Source organism: Propithecus coquereli, unplaced genomic scaffold, assembly GCF_000956105.1.
Source record: "Propithecus coquereli isolate 6110/MARCELLA unplaced genomic scaffold, Pcoq_1.0 Scaffold176, whole genome shotgun sequence".
In the NCBI taxonomy this organism is placed as follows: Eukaryota; Metazoa; Chordata; class Mammalia; order Primates; family Indriidae; genus Propithecus; species Propithecus coquereli.
The window spans coordinates 2,185,791-2,207,386 of record NW_012142301.1 but is presented as its reverse complement, the minus strand read 5'-3'; the positions used below and the strand labels follow the sequence as shown (position 1 = coordinate 2,207,386).

The window sequence follows — 21,596 nt, the reverse complement described above, 5'->3', positions numbered from 1 at the left end:
AAATTAAAAGAATTTCACCCAGAACCAATATATTCTTCAAATTTATGTCACTAGTTACTGAAAGGCCAGCCTGTTAACATTCTTCAAGAATGTTACAAATGAGTGTCTACAATAGAAAAGCGTTATTCTTGTGTAAACTTGGACAAGTCATTTAGCATCCTTGGATTCTAGTTTCTTCATCTGTAAAATAAGAGGGTAGAACTAAATCTTTCAGACAAACACTGAAAAACTAAGCATGAGTTATCATAAAATATCTGTGAATCAGATACAAAGTTCACACTAATTAAGTTTAATTTTCCTTGTTTATTGAACAATTAAAATATGCTTTAATGTAGAATAGCAAGGCTGTGGCTTTTTATAATTCTATGTATAAATATTATGCATATGTAGAAATATATAAAACTGTCTCATTTAGCTATGTCTGAAATCTGTATTTTTGTAGCAAGAATATTAAAGAATATGTACACTAACATTGAGAACCAATTCAGGATCTTCTTCAAAAAAATTCCATCAGGGCCTTTCAGAATACGACCAGACTGGTCAAATGCACTTTGGCATTAATATGTGACTGGAAACCAATGACACCGAAATATGAGGCTTACATTCTGACAGATGCAAGAAACAGCTTCATAATTAAAATCAACATTCTTTTTCTTAAATCCACTTCATTCAACATATATTTTTAAGTATTCATTCTATATGTGTTTTTCCATCTCTTTTTGTGGAAAATAGACAAGTAGTAAAAGACACTGTTTTTGATCTTTAGAATTTCGGATCTGGGTGGGTAAATATGCTACCTATGTTTGTGAAACAATGACAATTAACAAAAGTAATGCAAAATCCAGATATGAGCAAACATGAAGTAATTCAGACAGAACCTAGGCATGCTGAGGAATAAAACAGGTGTGGTAGAACTACCCTAAAAGGGCTGTGTAGTTGAAAAGTTATAAAGGACAAAGACCATGATAAACATAGCTGTGATGATTTTCATACAACTTCCATTTATGATTGCTATTTTTGAACTGCAGACTGCCAGCCATCTATTACGGGACGGAAGAGGCTTAAGTGCCTGGTGCCACAGTCAGATCACCTGGCCTCACCCATCTAACTGTGTCGAGTCGCTGGACAAGTAACTTAAGGCCTCACTGCCTCGACTTCCTTTCTATAAGATGGAATGAACGAACATACTTGCCTTCAAGGGTTGTGGAAAGGATTAAATGAGCTGATACATGCAAAGCATTTAAGAGAGTACCTGGTACCTGTTTAGCCTTAATAAATGTTATTTCGCTCTCCTAATTCTCAGCTGGGAATATATTAGGGCATTGTTTTACCTCAAGGGACATTGCAGAAGTACTCAAATAAAATTCAGTTTTAAAAAATGTATGTCATATAGCCCATGTAGGATGTAGAAGTGAAGGCATAAAATCAATGAAAACTTTAATGAATTTTTATCTCCAAAAAGGTTGGAAGTCATTGCTCTGGGGCAAAGCTTGGGGAAATGAACATACCATTTATGTCCCCTTTTCCACTACTCTTATCTGATATTCTCTAGAGACTCTTTTGCAGCAGTGTAGACTATTATTAATAACTTCTGAATTGTTCTTGCATTTATACAGAAATGATGATAAATAATCAGAAAACATATTGAGCTAGCTTTGCCAATGATAAAAATATTTGTAAATTTATCTGGGTTTAGTACATTCCTGGATAATTTTATTTTTTAAACAAGTTGTCTAATTTCCAACTTCGAATCATAATTTTCCCTTTTAGCAGAAACACATTAGCTTCTGAGGTGTGTTAGAGATTGTTAACATGCACAGGAATATAAAGTCAAATATTTGTCCAGAGCTGATATGGTGGGCTGCAAGGGCATAGCCCTGTAGAATGATTTAATTTTGTGGATTGTGTGACCAAAAACCTGTGACTTGTTCACAAGCTCTCAAAGTATAATAAGAAGCTTTCCCAGAAATGGTCCTAAGGGGGGGCTGGATCACTGTTGAGAGCTGCAGGGTGCTACGGTCTGATGCCTGTGTACTCCCAGAATTCTTATGTTGAAATCATAACCCACAAGGTGAAAGTATTAGGAGATGGGGCCTTTGGGAGGTGATTAGGTCATGGGGGTAGAGCCCTCATGAATGGGATTAGGTCCCTTATAAAAGGGCCCCCAAAGAGCTGCCTCGCCCCTTCCACCAAGTGAAGACACGGGGTGTCTAGGAAGCAGAGAGCAGAGTCCCTCACGAACCTTCTGGCACCTTGACCTTGGACCTCCCAGATTCCAGAACTGCAAGAAATAAATTTCTGTTGTTTATAACCCACCCAGTCTATAGTATTTTGTTATAGCAGCCTGAAAAGACCAAGATACAGGGTAAATAAACTTGCCTAAGCATTATCACAAGAGATGATTTGGGACTAGCCATGTCATGGATTCTTTCATTTTTTTAAATGAGTTCAACTCTTGATCTATTGTTTCAAAGCAACTACTTAGATTTTCTTTGCCAAATGTTCTTTTATCTCAATAAGCAGGAATCAGGGAAAGCATTCTTGAAACACCCTCTGGGAGTCCTGAGGGGAAAGCATTTTATGCTCAAACATATGTCTCAGTGTGGCAGCCTCGGCAGCATGTCAGTGAGTGGGCAGACTCAGGAAAACGAGGAGGAACAGCAGAGCAGTCTGTTCCGGCAGACAGTACAACTCACGGATGCGAAGCCCACCCAGTGCTAATGCGATTTACACACCCCTAAGACAGGCTTCAAAATTCCCGGAGCAAAAGCAAAACATAAGGCAGAAAATGAAGCACAGTCTCAAAGTACTAACAGCATTTTTATATATCCCTTTTTTAAAGTTAATAACTCCTTCCATTCCTATAACATCTTTCTGCTGAGGAGTTAAACGTCCGCTAAAGACGTTTTTGTTCATTTTAAATGTTTCCATTCATCCTGACAATGTTTCCATGGAACAGAAGGAAACTTGCCTGCATCTTAAGGGAGAGAAAACCCAAAGCCCAATTAGACAAAAGATGTCAACGTGACGATCACAGGAGAGCGACTGAAGAGCTCACACGAGCCCTGCCGTGGCAACACACAACGCTGCGCCCACCCAAGGGGAACTGCCACGGTTGGTCCCTGACCCCGCGAGGGCTGCACCAACGATGCTCCCAAGACCCACAAAAGCTTTGGGTTGGTCAGATATAGCTGTGGTTTCAAAGCCTTAGACTCTGGGCTCTTTGCAGGTCAGGAAGCTTGCTTTCACATTTACAGAGAATAACAGCAAAAACTTCTACTGCAATCTGCTGGATCCCAAACATCCTTATGGTCCTTATGCCAATAACACATTCTCTCTTAACTCTATGACAGTGGGGTGTTTTTTGTTGTTGTTGTTTTTCAAAGAAATCAATGTTTATTTTCCATCGACTTTATTTCCACCTCGTGAGCCTGTGGAAGAACGCCTTGAGACCACCAGCGGTTGTTCGTATGCATTCAGTGGCCTGAGCACTGGGAGCTGCAGACCAGGCTCCTGTGGCAGGCTGAGTGCCTCCAGTTTTCAGTAGGGACCTGCTGACTAGGCACAGAGGCACCTGCACACCCTCAGACCAGTCTGCAACCTCGGGCTGAGTAGCAGCGAATTCAGAAGCTGGAGCAGTTTATCCCCCCTGAAATCCTCCTTGGTCACACACTTTTCAGCAGCAGCCTGCTCTTCCTTTTCAGCGTCTTCGGGTTCTCTGTTGAGGGAGAGATCAGGCATGACCTCCTTTGGGGTGAATACAGGAGATGGTGCCACACGTGTGCGAAACTTCCCAGGACAGCATCTAGCACATCAGATCCACCGAGTGGGCTCCCTCGTTGTTGTACGGGATGGCGATGTCCACATAATGCATGGGAGAACGTGCATTACACAGAGCAGCGGTGGGCAAGTTAACATGAAACACTCTCAGTGGTGGTCCACACCGGGATCAGTAACCACCAGAATTGCAGCTCCCAGAAGGCTGCCTGGATCTGGTTGGTGAAGGTCCCAGGAGTGAAGTGACCAGCAATGGGAGCGGCTCCAGCGGCAGCAGCAAACTCAGCGCAGCCCGCTGGCCAGCATCCCCGAAGGATATGGCTCTGGCATCAGCATGGTTTTCAATGGCAACCATCGCACGAGCTGCCAGCAAAAGCTTCTCCCAGGTCCTCTTCAGATTTATGATGCAGACGCCATCACTTTTCCTTTCGTAGCTGTACTGTTCCGTTTGGAAGTCAAGGTTGGTGTCGCCTAAGTGGGTTCCTGCCACAAGAAATTTGAGGACATCCAGGGCTGTGGACACTGTGAAAGTTTCCCTTTAAGTTACAACTGAAATCCAGAACCATGCTGTATGGACTCCTCTCCGGGTAGCAAGAAAAGGCTACGATAGTGGTTTTTAAACCATGTTCCATGGACCTTTCAGAGCTTCAGGGTCACCGTTTTGAATTATTTCAATTGTAAGTACATAAGACTAATACAATAAGACGACAATTCTCATCTTTGACCTCCCATCGTAAATGCTGAATGTTTATGAACAACTCCCCCTTTACATTAACAAGATACTGCTCTGATTTTTTTAAATATTCCATGTAAGGATAAGCTAAAAAAAATCTATTGTTTTCAAAAAAATCTCAAGAAAATCTCATTGTGAGATTAGTCGCTCAGTGATCATTTCACAAACACTCATCGAGCACCTCCCATGTGCATGGCAGCGCACTGAGCTCCGGGGATGCAGTAATGAGCGTGACAGAGACTACCCCTGCTGTCACCTGCTACATATGACACAGACCACCGAGGACAAGAGACTGCACTTTCCTGCAGCCACTCGCGCTGCCCTTTTAAAGAGAGGTTGGGAAGCCTACTGACATGGTGAGTTTCAAGCCCAACACGCTGAGGATTCTCTTGTTTTTGGTTGTTGAGCAGAGTCAACAGAGTCAATTCAATAAAATGCAGGGGACTCAGAGACATAAGCAAAGGGAAAGAAAATAGAAGCAAAGGGTAGGCCTTATTTATATTTTTGATTCTTGCATCAGATTTGGGGAAGATTCTTGAATATTTGAGGTGTTCTGTGGAACATACATAATTTTTCACTTGGAAAAGCAGAAAATTTTAAGAACTGAACCAAATCTCTGAAGTTACTTGCTAGCTTCACTTTAGCCAAACCTGAGCCAAAAAGATAGAGTGGATATGGATTTCAGTCTCTACTTAGAGCATTACAAATAGTAATTTTCCTTTCACTGAACTTTTAGGTATTCAAATTATCGTAGCTAATAAGAGCCAATAGTTACAGAGCAACTTAAAGTTTGCTAGATAGTATGTTTAATATTTTACAGGCATCATTTTATTGAATTCTTCCAACACTCTAAGATGATGGCATCATCATCCCCATTTTACAGATGAGTAAAATAAAGCTCAGGCAGATTAAGCACCCTTAAAGAGAATGAAGTCAAAAGTAGAAATATTAGCACATCAACCTCAAGTGCTGAGGATGTGACATGGTACAGCATGTATTTTTAAATGAGAGATCAATATTACAATTTGATATTTCCTTTAAGAAAATATTACAGCCAGAAGAGACAATAATAAACTATCCCATCATGGACTTAATATGACTCATCCTTCTATGGTTCAAAGATATGACTGTGCTTCAGTTCTTTCATAGAGCCCTCTCATTAAGTCAGGGAGGGCCACAGCTTCATGTTCTCCTGGGCATAGAAAGAGAGGCTTTGGTCTCATCTCTCCTCTGATCTTCTTTTCTCTTACATAATGAAATCCTGTATCTTTCCATTAGTTCCTCCACTTAAATGAGAAGTTGCTAGAAAGGAGGCAGGAAATAGCATGTGACATTTCAGATGCACTGGGATGTTATGTTTATTTTATGGTAGATTCTCTTTCTTCAGCTCTGGGCTGCACTCTGTTTCCAAAATCGGGCTTAGAATGTGAGCAAATTTGGAGTGAGGAGTTAGGTATATTCATCTATGAATGACACCAGTATTGAATGTTCTAGGTGGTGTTATTATTCACTCTTACAGAATATTGACAGAAGGGGTTTATCAGTACTTCCCTCAGGATCAACTCTTCTTATGCTGAGAGTCTTAAATTTTGTTGTCTGATCAGTGCTATTGTCTATAAAATACACTGCTGACTTGAGATCCTGCAAGCACCATAGAATATGGTTTGACTTAAGACACACTACACAATTACTTCACAAATTGAAAGTATCTAGAAATTAAGCAGGGGGGGGGAAGTACTAGAAGGAATGTCCTCTCATTCAATTAAAGTTACATGGAAACTTCTTTCAAAAGATAGATCATGCATATTATATGCATGCGTGGGTTTATGTGCGTTTATGTATATTTGGAAAAAGTTGATCCAAGAAACATTTTAAAACTTTGCTTTGGTGTCAGCATGCTTCAAAACCACCAATAATTTCAGAATAATCACCTTAAATAAGTCCTGCTGTGTTACAGAGAAAAACCAAAGTTGTGGTTTCCAAGAAAGTTGTGGCTTCTAGGAAAGAGAAAAATCAAATGACTAGAAAGTACATATAGGGCTCTTATAATGTACTAGTTCCTTGAGATTAAGATTCTATTTCAGGCATTCTAGATAAATAAAATTACTCTAAACCTTTAAAAAGGTTTTGAAAAGAATTTTCAAGAACTTCAGTAACCTCTCGTGTTTATCTGGAAACTATTCTTCCTATAAGCTAAGCCCCCATCTACAAATACTTTTCCATTCTTCAAACAAACCCAAACGCCAAGACCCACGATATCTTTGAAGTGAAGTTAAATACAGCTGATAATCTGCTTTCAAATTCTCCATCTACAAATAAGAATTCAAGTCTGACTTGGGGCAGCATGGGCTGGATTAGGAGACCCAGTGCTAAATTTGGAAGACCGAGATCTGGGTGTGCCAGGGCTGTTGCACACCAGGTTTGCTCCATAGGACAAATCACTGAATTTCTATTTTGGACCTTCAGTTTCATCACTGACAAAACGGGGTTGAGACTCCCTATTGTGAATGTCCCAAAGGCTGGCTGTGAATTTCTCAAGAGGGCATGGATGAAAGAGCCTTCTGAAAGGATGAGTGTAGGTCTCCAGGAGGGGTCTTTTCAAGATAGGTCTTTATAAACACTTTTGGCACACCCGTGGTAGGAGCAAAAAGCATGTGACTGAGGCTGGCACAATGGACATGCTGGAGCCTGGGTCAGCTACCTGGGGCCTGGTCTATTACCAGGAGAAGGTGGTGGCAGCCACAGTAAGAAGCCAGAAGGGGAAACAGAGGAAGGACTGCTATAGAGCCCCAGGGCTGCAGGAGCACATAGGTGGACACTGAAGAGCAATGCAGGGAAATGAAAGCAGCACATGCTGCCTAGAACACGCGTGACAAAATGATGCTCAGCACTCGCCAAGCTTGAATCAGGATATTAAAAAATAAAACTGCAGGGTGACGTGTGTATGTGTACACATAGGTGAGTGTGTACATCTCTCTACTTTATTAGGGTTCATTAATTTTTGAGGGTGGCTAGTTGGGTTTACCTTTGATGAGGGCCAGTGTTTGAGAAACGAACTTAACATTTATGCATCCTGGTGTTAAAGTCTGAGGCCATGGCTGCACCTTCTAGTTCTATAGAACCTTCTAGTTTTAGCCGGCTACTCCTTTTGGACCAAGCCCTGCTAATGCGATCAGCCACTTTTATGAGTACCTAACATTACAGCTGTTATATACTTACTAGAATAAACTATTTATTCATTTATTATTTATAAGCATTTGTGGTTAATGTATTGGCATTCATTTTTTAAACCATGGCTCATTACCATAAATAATCTGCAGGATGGAGTCATTTTTTGTACATGTGCTCTTTGACTCCTAGGAGCATAAGAGAACACATGTCATGATGCACATTCATTTAAGGCATATGTTCTAGGTAGGAAAGAGGTGACACTACTCTTACCCAGTTGTGACTGAAATCCTAAAGTTGTGCAAGAGTTCACCATGAATGGGGCTTTGTCAGTAGCCTAGAAGCAAGCCCTAGTTTTCCTCCTCTAGTGTCCAAAATCATGTGACATTCAGGTCAACTGGGATGACGGCTGAAGGACATGCTCTACCAATCTAACCGTAATCATTCATGTCTATAAATATTAAATGCAATTATTATTACCCCTACAATGTACCTAACAAAAGTCAACCCAGACTGTGACAAGGACTAGATTCATATTTCATGACAGTGTCACATGCAAGAATTACTGTTTGTCACTTAGTCAAAGTAATAAGTGCAAAAAGAAAAAGGAAATACTCCTTTGTCAACACTTGTCATCATTCTACACATATGTAACTTTTAGAATCACAGGTTTCCAAATCTACTAAGAGGCACTAACTTGCAAAAACAAGGCACTGTTTCAGATGACATCAAGCAAAAATAGCACCATAATGTTGATTTCACTTAATGCTATTTTCAAGATACCCACAGTTTGAAAGTCAAGGGCACGCGGCTACACCAGTGAATTCATAGCAGAGGAAAAAAGTAAGTTAGTTAAATCATGTACCATTTTTACGTTTCAAGGATGGTAACGTCCTGCAAAATAGGCAGTACATGCTGTCTGCACCAGGCAAAAGGCTGTTACTGAACAGATCATGCTTTCTAAATGGGTCTCCGGACCCACAGAGAAATCAGGGTTCTAATGACGTTTCACAATGGAGTACCTTCAGCTGATAAAGAGCCACAGATGAAACCAACAAACAAAAATACTGCACTGCCACGATTAGGGGCGTGTATATGCACATGAGGGCAAAGAATGATGTGACTGTATTAATTCTATTATTTTTCACTTTCCGCACATGGTAAAGCACACTAGGAGAAGCATTAAAGAGGCAAAAGCAATGGACACAGACATATTTCTTTAAAACTTATAAATGAAACGAAAAAATATATACATAGCTTCTACTCGTGAATCCAATTATCTCAAACAAGGATAACTCCCAGGGCCAACACATGATGCAATACCTAAATATATTAAATTGGTGAGGCACAGAAGGACCTACCTGTGACAAAGAGGTGACATTATCTTTATAAAAGACTGTCAACACATAGTAGTAACATAGTTTTGCTAACTCATTCATGAGAGTTTGACTTCTCCCCCTGGAGACTACGTTTATGTTCCCAGTATCAGCATGGAACCTGGCACATGGCAGGTGCTCAAAGTATGTTAGACTTTCAATTAGCTAATAACTTTAATTGAGCAAATTTGTGAAAAAAGTCTCCAAATATTCCATTTTATTTAAGTTTTGTGTATCTTTCTAAAAAAACTAAGAATAATTTAATTATGGAGTTGGAACTAGAAGAGTTAGAATGCTTCAGTTTAAAGCTATGCCCCATCCTTCCTTTGTTTCTCCTTCAAATATTTATTGAGTGCCTACTATGGACAAGACCTCATACTTGGGAACTTGCAGTCCAAAAGAGGGGCACACGTTCATACCTGCTCACGTACACATGCTTAAGGGCTGTGATAGAAAGACATGGTGGGGAACCAGAGGAGGAAGTGAAGAATCCAAGCTGCCAACAGCAAAGAGGGAAGTGCTTTAGCTATAGTGAAGGCTATTAGCAAGGAAGAGTACGCAAAATGAGACAGAACTTTGGAGAATACGAACATTTAAAAGGTAGGTAAAGGAGGAGAAGCAAATGAGAGAGATGTAGTAGAAATGTCAAGGTTAGCTTAGTTACATCATATCAGAGAATTCAGTTAACCTAGTTCTCAATTTTGTTATCTATAAAAGCGTCAGAAGCTGGGCGTGGTGGCTCATGCCTGTAATCCTAGCACTTTGGGAGGCTGAGGTGGGAGGATTGCTTGAGGACAGGAGTTCGAGACCAGCCTGAGCAAGAGTGAGACCCCATCTCTACAAAAAATAGAAAGATTAGCTGGGTGTGGTGGTGTGCGCCTATGGTCCCAGCTACCTGGGAAGCTGAGGCAGAGGGATCACTTGAGCCCAAGAGTTAGAGGCTGCAGTGAGCTATGATGACACCGCTGCACTCTAGCCCAGGCAACAGAGCAAGACCTTGTCACAAAAAACCAAACAAACAAAAAAACAAACCCCAAAACACAACAAACAAAAAGGGTCAGAATACTTTCTAGCTAATACACAAGATAATTAATGTTAGCTATATATTAGTCACGGCCACATAAATTAGTTTTGCATCCCCTTATAATAATAGTCAACATTTATTGAGCTTGGTAAACACTGTCCTTAGAGCTTTATATGTAATACAGCCCATTTAATCCTCACAATAACCATGAGACAAGTATTATTAGTAAGCCGCATTTTATACATTAGGAAACAGAAGCACAGAGACATTAAATAACTTGCCTAAGGTTACAGAGTTAATGTATAGTAACTGAAATATGAAAATAAGCAGACTAATTCCTTAATTCCCTGCTCTATTCTGCCTCTTTTCATTTTAAAGATAGATAATGTCTTTCAAGACATCTCACAGAATGGTCATGAGAAATAAATAAAATAATATATATGAAACTATGAGAAAACTATAAAAAGCTTAAGAATGTAAAATATCATTGAAAGGTAGTTCTAACAAAGTGCACTGTCCGTTTCTGGTGAAATCAGACTTCATTGCTTCCCTTTGGAGAAAAGTGTTGAAAATGATGAGTTTGTGGAGAATGACTTTGGAGACTTACTTCCGCCAGCAGACGATGAATTATTTACCAGCAATATAAGCAGGCGTGCCTGGGAGCAAATTATTGATTCCAGGGTCCATTCCTAATCCCTCATCAGATTCCTTTGTCACACAGAAGACAAAGTCAGACACAGCTGCTGCTTAAATGATTAGATTTAAGGGAGCTGATAATGAGAAGTTGGCATTTTAATAAAAATCATAACATATGATCCTTGTCTGTCCAGACCTTTAAGCTGAATTAACACTGTCATGGACTGAATGTTTGTATTCCCCAAAATTCACATGTTCAGGCCCTAAGTCTCAATGTGATGGTATTTGGAGATGGAGCCTTTGGGAAGTAATTAGGTTTAGAAGAGGTCATGAGGGTGGGGCCTCCAGGATGGAATTAGTGTCCTTTAAAGAAGAAGAAAGATGACAGCTCTTTCTCTCTCCACTTTGTGAGGATACAGAGAAAAGACAGCCCTCATCAGGAAGTGAATCAGCTAGTGCCTTGATGTTGGACTTCCCAGCCTCTAAAACTGCAATATTTGTTTAAGCCAAGCCATCTATGGTATTGTATTTTATTATGGCAGGCCAAACTATGTGACAAATATATTTAAATTTTAATCTTCTGAGCCATGGGAGAGAGAGATTTTTGTTGTGTTTTATACCCCAGAGGAAATGGTAGTGAGGAGTTTAAGACTTGCTTAAGGCTGAGAGCCAAAAGCAGACAGAATTTGAACCAGTATCCCTTGATTCCAAAGCCTGAGCTCTTTCCACTGAGTTGCCTGGACTCCTGTTCTTTATATTTATTCACCCCAGGCCAGTTTTAAAAAAATTACAGGAGAATAAAAATCTACATGCTGTACTTCAGAGGCCACATCTCCCTCTGTGGCTAATTAACACTAGATTTGCTTTGCTGGTCATTTTCTACAAACTACCTTCAGTTTTTGGTGTGTATTCTGAGACCAAGGAAGGGCCCACAGCTTGCTACGATCCTGGGAAGCCAAGCTCTCTATCTCTTGGACAGATAAACGATTTAACTCTTTACATGATACCAACACAGACTGACACTTTGCACAGTGCCACTTACAATTCAGCACCTGTTGAGTCAGTTAATAGATTAAAAAGAAAAAAAGATTCTTATTCTTTGTTCATGTGACAATGTTGTATGTGTTAGTTAGTCCTGTTAAACCACAGACCTAGCTTTTAAATCTCATTCCAAATCATTTTTCCAGAGTTGTGATGTTTGAAGGTGTTTGTGTCTTGGAAGGTGTGGCAATAAGTACTACAAGGTTGATTTTCAAATCCATTAATATATACAAGAGACAGAAAGCCATTGAATTAGCACACCCAAAAGACAAAAAATAGAAAAAAATTAGCTGCACAAAGCCCATTCAAGAGGTGATCCTTTTCTATGGGACTAATTGCAAGGAAATATAAAAGGGTAAGCTTTTATTAATCAAGCTCTTTTCACTCAGCCATGACCTGCTAGGCAGAAGAAAGCGAAGAGACAGCGTGTTAATGTAAGCCTGATAATTAAATGCAGGATCAAGCAGATCAGAGGGAAGGCCATAAAACTAGAAGTCAGGTGGAGGTAAGAACGGAAATCTAATCCTTTATAATACTATACGGTTTGTGGAAATAAAGAAGAGAAAGGAAACTTACCGAAGATTTTTTTTTTTTTTAAGCATCAATAAAGGAAGTTACATTTAAGAGAAAAGGGAAGAGTGACAAATAATAGCACTGAGGTATTTTGTAGCAACTTGCTCTCTGTGGCATAAAGTGCTTTCCTACATACTAATCTCCTCCCTTTATTTTCACATCATCCCTGTGCAAAAAATAGGCAAGAGTGGGAATGAGGAACTCAATGTTGTCCCAGATCACAAAATTAAAGAGTGGCAGGACAGGCCTAAAGTCTCAGCTTCTGAAATTCAGGTCAGGGTTCCATCATTATTCTTCAAACATTTTGTCCAGCATAACCATTATAAATAGAGAAAGGGCAGAAATGACGTAACCAACGTTGAAAGATGTTTCCAACGTGAAAAAAAACTTTTCATTGCCCTCTAAACTTGAATATTCCTACTTTTCTGAAAATACTGAGTAAGGAATGGGGAACAGCCATCAGAATGTGGAAAGGAGATAAAAAACAAAAAAACAAAAAAAAAAAACACCCCAGGACCAAATAGGAGCCAAGTCCAGGAGACAGCAGTTTCAATCCTAGTTCTAACTCACCGTGCAAATTTGGACAAAATTATTTAAACTCTCTGGCCCTCATTTTTCCACCAACGAGGTGAGGCTACTGGAAGAGACGTCTGCATTGCATTGATCCATATGCCCTGTGCTCGCTGTGCTCAGATCGGGGCAGCAGAACCCCCACGCTGGCGGCCCTCAGTCTTGAGGAGAAGGCAGGGAGAATGTTATAAGCAGGCCAACAGAGACTTACAATAAATCCTGACAACAGTGATTAATATGGTCCACATAACAGCATAAGATCAGAGAGGAAGAAGACACGGATCAGCTGGTATATTGTAGGGAAGTCTTTTCACAGGAGGGAATTTTTAAGCCAAGTTTTTCTGAATTAGTTTTCACGGTGTTTTGGGAAACGTAGCAAGTTCAGTGTGGCTGGAACTTAGGCTCCAGGGAAGACGTGAACAATTTATGAGAAGTGAGATAGAAAAGGAGGAAATAGTTGTGTGACTCAAAGGGCCTCATACGTTGTGTTAAGGGCTTTGGACTCTGAAGGATGGCAAACCACAGAGTTGTAAAGACAGGCGCAGTCCCGTCTGGTTTTTACAATGATGGCTGCAGGCACGGTTAAGATCAGGTTTGGGGGAGGAGTGCAAAGAATCTGAATCTAAAGATACCAGTGAGGAGCTTAGGCTAATATCACAGGCAAGAGATGATGAGGGTACGCGGGGTGAAGGACAGCCAATACTGCCAGGAAGCACGCAGGTGGACAAATGCTAGACTTGGGTGATCAAACAGACGTGGGCTTTGACCGAGTTGCAGTTACTATGAGGTTTCTGGCTTGGGTGATTTTGTCGGTGAGGAATGGGAAGAAGATTGAGCTTGGAGGATATGAACACAGAGATTCAATGGCTCTTTAGGTGCTAAAATCTTCTCATGGAAGAAAGAGATCAGGATACTTGGTGTTTTGGGAAAAGAGGCCCTCCTGTATTAAGATCTATTTATTTAGTTGAAGTTGGGTGTCTCCCCTAGCAGCCCATGGCTGGACAATTACTGGGGGCAAGTAGCATAATTTTACAATGCGTTGTTGACAGTAAGGGGAGGTGGGGCCAAGAAATGTACTGAAACTTAGTCCTTTGCACGCTGAGGGCACAGGCAGGCTGCCTTAGGTACTTGGTTACAGCTGCCCGGTTTACCTGCGGATACTTGTGGCCTGTGCGCTGCGCTTCTTTTAGAGCCACCAGTTAAAAGTTTGTAAGAATTTTTATCTTCAGATTTTCTTCATCTCAAAAATATTTCTGTCCCTCATCATACACAGACAGACAGAAAGACACACACATACCCCTCGGGAAACGTCAGTTGTCTGTCAATGGTGTCCACATTCCTATCTACAGACTTGTCCATTGCTCTAAGCTACCAACCACAACCCTAAGTTGCTCATGCAAAAACTAGGTGTCATCCTTGATTCTTCTCTTTTCTTCCTTTCTTTCCATAAGCAACTGCCGTTAATACTATTTACAGAACACGCCCTGATTTCACCGACTTCTCTCTTGCCACAGATTCCATTCTCGTCTCAGCCAGCATCATCGTTCTTCCCAACCACAGCCAGGGCCTCGTCACTCTCTCCCCTGCTTCCACTCCTAGAATCCTTCCTCCACAGAGCTGCCAGTCTGAGTTTCGAACACAGAAATCCGGTCATTTCACTCGCCTGCTCAAAGCCTCCCATTCCTCCCAGACTCCAGGCTGTTTCTGCTTCCGCCAACCTCTCTGCCCCGATCTTGCTTCACCCTCCGCCTCACTTATGCTTTTCTTCTGCAGAATGTTCCAAGCCTGCTGCCATTGGAAAGCCTCTCTGTGAGCTGTTTCTACCACCTGGAATGACGTGCCCCAGATCCTCACGCAGCTGGCTCCTTCTTGTCACTCAGCTCCCAGCTGCCACGTCACCTCCTTTCAAAAGGCTTTTTCTGACCCTGTTCCATTTTCATCAGAGCCCTCATCATTCGCCAGTTATCTATCTTGCTGCACTACATGGGAAGCTCCATGAGAGTGGGGGTCTTGTTTGTCTTGATAAATACTGTGCCCCCAGAGTGCAGAAACGTGACTGGATCATTGCAGACACAATAATTTTACTGAAGGAGGGAACAAATGAATGAACACAAACATTCTGGAAAAATGATGATATTACTGTGTAAAAAAAAAAAAGATAATTTCTGACAATTTCAAATAGAATCTAAATACTTAAATTATAGATTAAAATTAAATACAGGTTAGGAGAAAATAAAAAATGGCAAGCATGTGAAGGCCCACACGGCAGCTAGGCAGAGGAGAGGTTCAGCTAATACCCTCTAAAGGAAGCAGAAGGTTGTAAAATAAACGAGGAACACTCTGATTGCCATATACCCTAAAAGGTATTGCTGGTATCTTCTGGTATTTTTGGAAGCCCTTTTCCCCCTAAAAATCATCATTGAAAACATTCAATCAAGTCTTTCGTTCAGGAGAAGGGGGAGAGGCAGACATGTAAACTCACACGCATATGCTCTTCACATTTTCTCACCTTTCTATGATGCCAGTATGTTTTGCCTTAATGTTTCTGGAGGTACCTTTCACATACAGCACGATATGAATAACGTATCCTAGGGAGGAACAGCATGGTAGCCCTTAAAAGAGAATAGCAAGACAAATGTGGCAGCACATTTCTGGCTGTCTAGGTGTCTTTAGTTGGGAGGATTTTCCAGTAAAACAGTAAAAAAAAATGTCCTGACAATTTAAAAAATTGTTAGTGCTATGTACAGTCAATTCCTAATAACCAAAATGAAAATGGGCCAAATTGCATATTATCCTGGAGGCTGGTGCCGCCATTTTTTTTTAGGTTTTAGCATAACTTAGGTGGTCTCATGGTCCCTTCCTCTTCCTGGTGTTCCCGGCATTCTCACCTCTCATGACACAGGTTTCCCCCGCTACTCGCCTTCTCCTGGGAGAATGGAAAAGAGCATCAGCTACACGATTTGATGAGAACTATAGTTTCAGTGGCACTCCTGAGAATGTATTTGAAAAAGATAGCCTGGGTTGTGGAAAAGACATTCTCTATTAGCTAGGGTAAGGACGGCTTCCAAGTAACTGAGATTCTATGGTACAAGAAGACCAATGACTTAAGCCCTTACGTTAGTAAGAAACAAGGCTACTGCTGGCAAAAATGGACAATCCATGGACAAAAAAAATGGACAAAATATCATGGGGAATATTGAGACGCTACCATTGTAGGGTGAAAGGGGTGACAGAATAGGTCCAGTCTCATTTAGAGGTAGAACCTAAAGCACCTGGCTGCATTTCAGTTTTAGGATTATATTACAGTGTCTCTTCTAAGATCCTTTTATGAGTAGTCACAGCACACTCTCAAAATTTATCGACTTTCACCTCTAGGTGGCAGCAACTTTCTTCTGTTCTTAACATAGTTGCCTTTGGCCTTTGTTTCCTACCTTCAATATAATTCCAGACTTCCTTGTCTTTCCCAGATAAATACTTCATGCACTGTGCAGTTTGGGGAAGATTATTGTAAGTCACTCTCACTGTTAGAAATCAGTTCATTTTTCAGTTAAGCTACAGGGTTCTCCCAAGAGTACAGAATAATTCAGGTCTAAAGTGAAAAATAATAGAAAGGTATCTTCTTTTCTTTCTCCATACCTATAAACTGCTAACTCTAAGGAAAGAAATGTTTCTTTTTCTTTATAGACTTCTGAGGAAAAAAGGCAATGAGTAGAGGAATTGAAAAATGGATGGAATTGGGAGATCTATTTTACAATAGCATTAATTTAATGCTATTTAAATCATTGCTTTTCTACAGGATGTAACACAATGGGTCTATTTATGAAGGTGTTCCAAATACATTACAAAATGGAAGAGAAGATTTAAGGATCACAAAAAAATGATAACATACAAATACATATTTACCTAATGTATTGAAATACAGTCCTACTTAAATATATCCACCAGGTCAGGATTCTAAACTGCTAGAGTTAAGAAGGGCCCAAGAGACTTGAAGTAAATTACAAGCTCATTTGAGGCTATAATAAATGCTGGGTGTGTCAATAAATCACCTAGGTGGTAGTCAAGGGATTCCTTTTATGTAAAGTTGAAATTTGATCGTGGGCTCATACTTAGGGTTTATGAAGTACTTTATTTCAAGGTGATAATATAAAGAGTATAATCTCTTGGAGATTCTTTCCAAGACCTAATGTGAATAGTTTGGGTCAGATATCATTCATTAATGAATTCATTTAAGAGAAATACTGAAGTACAAGAGCCATAAAGAAAAATTTAGTATAAGTGACAGATTTATACCAGAACCCAAGCTTGTAGACATAAACTTTATGCATTTCATAGGAGGTTCCTCTGTTTTCTGCCTGTTTTATATAACTTACCACAGTAACTACGTATGTTTGGCTTTAAAAGCTGCATTTTTAAAAATGTGATTCAAAGAAGGATTTTTAGAGACAAGAACGTTCCAGTTGATTAGGATCCAACACTCCTAAGTTTCAAGGAGAATGGGGTCAATTTTGACTAAATATCCTTCTTACGTTTTTGCTGTTCAATAACCAAAAGGAAGACCTAAGAGAAGCCACTTATTTTAGTTATTAATGATAGAGTGCCTTCATCATCCAAAACATAAGAAATTATGGCTTCAAAGGGAAAATATTACAGTTCTGGAAAAGCTACCACCCTTAATGACAGCAACTAGTTCTAGTCTAATAATGGGGTAAATGATGGTGTTCATTTACGAAGAGTGATCTTTCCCATCATTTTTTGGTACTAACACCTCCTTTTCCTTTGGGAAACTAGTCCTTCCCTCCTCATGGGGTCTTAGCAGGATCGTTAACTAAGGCACCCTCCCTCCTTTGGCCAAGAGCTGGGCACCCGTCCCAGGCGGGGGCCAATCTGTACTCCGGCTTCCTCCCTCTACTGTCACTTACAGGAGGTGACATACAGGAGCTGGACTCACTCCAGGCCCGGACCCGCTTATTAAATCTTGCTCCCTGCACCCTGGGTGCTGTCCTGCTTCCTGTGTTTTCTGAGGTCTGGTTCCTCTGCTTTTCCCTTGACTCTATAACCTGCCTCACGTCCTTCTGGAAAATTACCTTTTGCTTAGGACAGCCAGATCCAGTTAGTTTCCATTACTTCCAACAAAAGAGCCGCATCTGATAAAGGAGACTAAATGAATACAAATTTGGGCAGGGATAATGACTATAGGTAGACGGTGGATTCTAGGAGGGTCCTCAGCTCTCTACCTACTTGTTCACTGCGGACTTATGTGAAACAGCTGTGACCAAAACCTGGGTGATACTGGGTTGGTTTACATTTTTTTGATAAAAAAATAAAAAACAATAACCAACTAAAAAAAAATAAAAAAAAAGGAATCAATAATAAGAAAACGGGCCTAACCTAAGGAAAACCAAAAATAAAACCAAAAAAGGAATAAAAAAAAAAAGCAAGTTTAAAAAAAATAACAAAAAAACTTAAGAAAACCCAAGGGGCAACCGAAAAAAAAGAAAACAAAAGGAAAAAAAAATTGAAATTAAAAATGCCAAGTCAACAACCAAGGGGAAAAAAAAAAAACCCCAAGGCCAAAAAAAAGAAAATGCAAAAAAAAACAAAAAAAGAAAACCAAAAAAAAAACGCCGGCAAAACAAACAATCCTGCAAGGAAACCCCTAAAAATTAATAACCCGAACAAGAATCCCCGCAAAATCAAGAAAAAAACAAGAATTTTCAATGGGGTCCAAACGTAAGCAATAATCTTTCAAATGCATATTTAGAAGACAGCTATGGTTTATAATTGATAGCCAATTGTTCCAACCTAAATATATCTACTGAAAACCCCTGCTACGAAAGACTAAGAAAGAATGTGGCATCTTCTAGATATACATAAAATAAGATCTTTCTTCATTTTAAGTTGATACATTCATTATTACATGACTGATACTGGTGCTATCACAGATACATATATTTTTTCATATTGGGACACAGGTTTTTTCTGCATTAGTCATTCATGACTCCCCACATCCCCTTCTTTGTGTTGCATTACAACATGACCATTATTTTAAAGTTCTACATGTTTAACAGGGAGGGATTTGCAATGGAGAAGAACTCACGTTACACAATTTAAAACTATAAGGATCAGTAGTTTGAGTAGCTTTTCCAGAGTAAATGATGATTTCAGATTGTGCGAATTTTAAATTTCCTTCTCCGTATAAGACCAAACTGATTATATGAAAAATATGCTACAAATCCCAGAATTACAAATATATTGTTTTGAATTGTGAACAGTATCTCTTGGTCATGCTATAACTAGTCAATATGACACAGATATTTTATTAGATGAGAGCACCACACCTGGCTACAGTGCTGGGAAGACGCCAGAAATCAACAAAGAGCACACTGACATGTCCTATAGGTTCATATATCAGGTTTTCAGTACAATACTAATATGGTTCTGAGCCGCAGGCTGGAAAAAACAAAATACTCATGGTCTTTTCATAGAAAAATGTCTTAGAAATGGTGACCTTTGTGGCTCAGCATGATCTTATAGCCCCAATTTTCCTATAATTAGGGAAATAATTACAGAAAATAACCTACTTTAATTTTTTTCCCCAAATCATCTTTATTGTGACTAAAGCAATACTAGACACAATATCAGCTGATACCAACAGGAATGTAAACCATTTTCATAAAGATTTCTTGCTGAAATTCTGGGTAATGGAGAATTAAAAAAAAAATGAGACCAAAGGTTTTTATAAGGTTACTTTGGAAGATAGGACACAAGTTTAAAGTATACATCATTGCCATCAAGCTAAATTTGAGGAGGTAGTTGAACTAATTAAAGGGCTTAATAATTGACACTACATTATAAGGAAAAGATGTGATTTTGGAAGGGTTTAAAATGTAGCATCACATCCTGGAAGTAAATTTTTTTTTTTTTTTAATTCAGTACATACACAGAGAACTTACGAACAGGTTCATGATTCTATCAACCATGTTTTTCCAAACCTGTTATCAAACACTGGAGAGAGAATGCTTCCAAACCAAACCTACAGGCAACCTCCTGTTATTTATTTGCCAACACTTATGGATGTAAAAACCCATGAAGGCCAGGCATTCTGGGAACTGGAATTTTCACATATTCGAGTCCACACATGGTATCATATTTTTTGCTCTGTAAGTCAAGAAGTAAGGTGGTGGAATACCTTGGTAATTAACATAATGTGATCAATATTGTCTATAAATAACGAGCATGCAAGGATCCGCATGATGATGAGTAAACACTTTGGCAGGGAGCTAGTGCCACATATTGGTGTGAGCAGTGATGTCTTCATTAAGCCTCTATTTCTCCTTGCTCTCCCATCACATCAATCTAATGGGAATTTCCCAGGCAAATTTCCTTCTGTTTAGCTTGTAATGAATTAAACATTCATCTTTAGCATTTCTCTTGTTCTCCACACAGGTAGACAACTGCCACATGGCAGAAATACTGGACAGGTGCGCGGAGCTTGGATTTATGCCCAGGTTTGGCATGGAACATTTTTGTCCTTGGGCCTCCATTTCTACATTTATAAAGTGAGGAGGTTCAACTGAACTTGATGATGCTTACGTGTCCTTTACAGCTCTGAAGTCGGTGAGTTGGAAACGCTCTGTCCCTCCTTAAAGGGCTGCTTCTACCCCAGCTTTCTGAGAGGTTTCCAATATCAACAACTTCAGTGCCTTCCTCTGTTAAGGAAAAAGGTTTAAACAGGAAGGAATGTTCTTAGTTTTATGACAAACACCCTCCGAGTTATGTCTCTCAAACAGACTCCATGAAGTCATGTCTAACATTTGCAACTGTACACATATAAATGTTTAAGTTCGTTGCAGCACTGTATATATCCAACACGAAAACACTGAAGTGTGAAAAGGCTCTTCCTGCCCTCCACAAAAATTTGTGACACAGAACTTTTTCACAGCCAAGTGGGAAATGTGATTCACACCCAGAATGCATCATAATTTGCATGGAGACTCCATTAACACCGCTGCTTTTTTGTGTGTATAGCTACATAAAATCTTAGGCATGCTGGTAAGAAATAAATCATAACCGAGACTGGTAGTGGCAGCATACAATTGTTTAGACAAAATTACTTCTATTTTACTGATGACAATTGCTATGAATAGTGCTTTATTTTCTGTGCTATTATATAAATAATCCATAAAAATTTCTAATATGTGACCTCCACTACCACTGTTACATAACAGCCCTTGGTTTGGGTACATACCACAACCACGATTGCCATCATCAAACAACAACACATGCCAAAGTCCTTTAAAACTTTAAAAATGAAGCAGGGTGGAACAAAAAGTAGGCAGGAGAGAGGAAAGCATGAAATCTAAAGGCAAGCATATTCAAATGCATATGTCTTCAGAATACTAACAGGGATCTTGGAAACTTCTGGACCTTTAAGTCAACTTCAATGTTCTCTTCACAGATACTCCTCACCAAACCCCTCCCTGTCCTGTTCACAATTTCCAGATTTCTGTTAAATCTTGAGAACAAAACAGCCAAGTATGACTTGGAAACAGCCACTCTCCTGTGGGTTTGATATCAGAACACAATAGCTTCAGTAAAAAGATCTGTAAAAAAATCAAAGTTAATTTTTTTCCATTCTACTCCCTAATATGGAGAGTTGCCCCAAATGGAGAAAAATGGTCCCCGCCCACTCCCA

At 39.8% G+C, this 21,596-nt stretch overlaps 1 pseudogene; it reads right to left on the bottom strand.

Moving 5' to 3' along the window:
* Positions 1–21,596, bottom strand: part of LOC105808503 — a 119,953-nt pseudogene that overhangs the window by 44,052 nt on the left and 54,305 nt on the right.